We start from the raw sequence: 2,838 nt of genomic DNA, 5'->3' as shown, positions 1-2,838 counted from the left end.
AACATCACCAAAGGCAAGAGAAACAAAGACAAAAATGAACTACTGGACTTCATTAAGATCAAAAGCTTTTACACAGCAAAGGAAACAGTCAACAAAACCAAAAGACAACTGACAGAATGGGAGAAGATATTTGCAAACGACATATCAGATAAAGGGCTAGTATCCAAAATCTATAAAGAACTTCTCAAACTCAACACCCAAAGAACAAATAATCCAATTTAGAAATGGGCAGAGGACACAGACATTTCTGCAAAGAAGACATCCAGATGGCCAACAGACACATGAAAAAATGCTCAACATCACTCAGCATCAGGGAACTACAAATCAAGGGGTAAAGAATGTGTACAATGCGATACCACCTCACACCAGTCAGAATGGCTAAAATTAACAAGTCAGGAAATGACAGATGTTGGTGAAGATGCAGAGAAAGGGGAACACTCCTATCCTGTTGGTAGGAATGCAAGCTGGTGCAGACACTCTGGAAGTAGCATGGAGGTTCCTCAAAAAGTTGAAAATAGAGCTACCCTATGACCCAGCAATTGCACTACTGGGTATTTACCCTAAAGATACAAATCTAGTGATCCGAAGGGGACATGCACCAGAATGTTTATAGCAGTAATGGAAACTATGGAAAGACCTATGGAAAGAAGCTAGATGTCCATCAGCGGATGGATGGATAAAGAAGATGTGATATATATATATATATATATATATATATATATATATATATATATATATATATACAATGGAATACTATGCAGTCATCAAAAAATGAAATCTTGCCATTTGCAATGACGTGGATTGAACTAGAGGATATGCTGAGCGAAATAAGTCAATCCAAGAAAGACAATTATCATATGATGTCCCTGATATGAGGAATTTGAGAGGCAGAGTGGGGAATTTAGGGGGTAGGGAAGGAAAAAATAAAACAAGATGGGATCAGGAGGGAGAGAAAGCATAAGAGACCCTTAATCTCACAAAACAAACTGAGGGTTGCTTGGAAGTTGGGGGTATGGAGAGGGTGGTTGTGTTATGGATATCAGGGAGGGTATGTGATATGGTGAGTGCTGTGGAGTGTGTAAGCCTGAAGATTCACAGACCTATACTCCTGGGGCAAATAATATATTACATGTTAATAGAAAATAAAAAAAAGAATGCTCATGAAATAATTTAAACTTTTTCAAAATCTTCTAATAAACAGGTAAAAGACACCTTTAGTTCTTTAAAATATTTGCAACAATCCCAATAGTTTAAGATTAAGGGCGGTTATAGTACAGGTGACTAAAATGCATACACGGTATGTCATTAACACTATAAGAATGTTGAGAATTTTAGACTCTAGTTTGGGCGCTGCTCCCAAGTCACCTCCATGATGGAGCGGCTGATCAGTTACACCCATGTAACACTAGAGTATCAGCATGCTGACCATGGCGTAAGATCCAATGGTCTAAAACAAGGACTATCAAATTCCTGGACAGTACATAATTCATAACTAAACTTGTATATTCAGAAGGCTTTAGAATGTTCTTAAAATTATTAAAAAAATAAAGTATATTTAGCACTGAAGGGAAACAACAAACTAGAAATGGTTACCGTGAGAGTGGCTGAAGTTCACTGTCTGGTTTAACAAAAATGGTTTCTCAAAGGAACATCTAATTTCTCGCAACATAATGGAGATGAATCTGTTTGGAGAGTATAATGGAGAGCATAATGGAGAGTCCTCTGTTTACACTTAATCTGAGGTTTTCTTGCAGTATGATCAAAACAGAGGGGTGTAAGAATGAAAGGCACAGCTATGTGCAATAGCTGGTTTGAAGAGTCGCAGGGATGGCCAAGAGATGCTCCCAAGACAGTGGTGCAGGAGAACAAAGTCCACAGAACGCTTACCTCTCTGACCCTGGCATTGATTTGCTCTTTACAGCAGTTTTCAAAAACACATTATAAAAACTGGATGAGGTTTTGTTCCTAAGTTTCTAAGTTTAACTTAGGAACATACAGAGGTGCTTCATCTGCAAAAGTCTCTGCAGGGTCTGAAGTACTAAAGCAACACTAGTACTGTAACACAGATAATCCAATCTACCAAGCACGGAGGAGGCAAGTCATCATCGAGATCATCTGAGTAAATATTGCACACTTCTTGTCAGTTGTTGCTGTGACCCTCACATACTCAACTGTAAAAGGAATCCTTTATGGCTTTTTGCTGTATCACTTACTTGAAGAAAGGCTGTTTTAGGTCCCATAACAATGAATTCAGATTGTCATTGAACATGAGGCCTAGGTTTCAAATTGAGTCTTCCTGTATCATCACAAGACATATTGTATTCTGCTAATACAGTTCGACATCAAGCAGCTGTAACTGATGATGCAATGACCCTCCTGTGTATTCAGGCAAAGAACAAGCCTATTAGAGTGACCTAACTAATGGTGAAAAATGGGTGATTCCATAATGGTGTGAAAAAGGATGCCTTTTGTGTCTCGGGATCTATTAACCAGTTCCAGGCACCAGCAACTGTACAGACGGATACCACTATAAGAAGCCTTCTCCAACATCCAGTGGCAGGCTGCAAACAGTGAATATATTCTGTAAGTCTCCTCTCAAAAGTATTGAGGTCTTCCATCTTCTGCAGTGAGTTCATGTCCGTGGGCAGCTCTGGTCATCGCTGTGGCCCCATTGGCATTGAAGCTCCCTGGCCCCCACCCAGCCCATAAAGCAAACCTGCCTCCCTCTGTTTTTATCTTATTTTTCCTTCCCTTTCCCTATGTTCAGCTGTTTTGTTTCTTAAATTCCACAGATGTGTGAAATCATGGTATTTGTCTTTCTCTGACATTGCTCAGCAT

At 39.4% G+C, this 2,838-nt stretch overlaps 1 pseudogene; it reads right to left on the bottom strand.

Moving 5' to 3' along the window:
* Positions 1 to 2,258: 2,258 nt before the first annotated feature.
* Positions 2,259 to 2,636, bottom strand: LOC123937555 (annotated as a pseudogene).
* Between the last annotated feature and the right edge of the window lie 202 nt (positions 2,637 to 2,838).

The sequence above is a fragment of the Meles meles genome, chromosome 2 (genome assembly GCF_922984935.1).
Source record: "Meles meles chromosome 2, mMelMel3.1 paternal haplotype, whole genome shotgun sequence".
In the NCBI taxonomy this organism is placed as follows: Eukaryota; Metazoa; Chordata; class Mammalia; order Carnivora; family Mustelidae; genus Meles; species Meles meles.
Note: the sequence above shows the minus strand (reverse complement) of the source record. Positions and strands in the feature narration are given on the sequence as shown.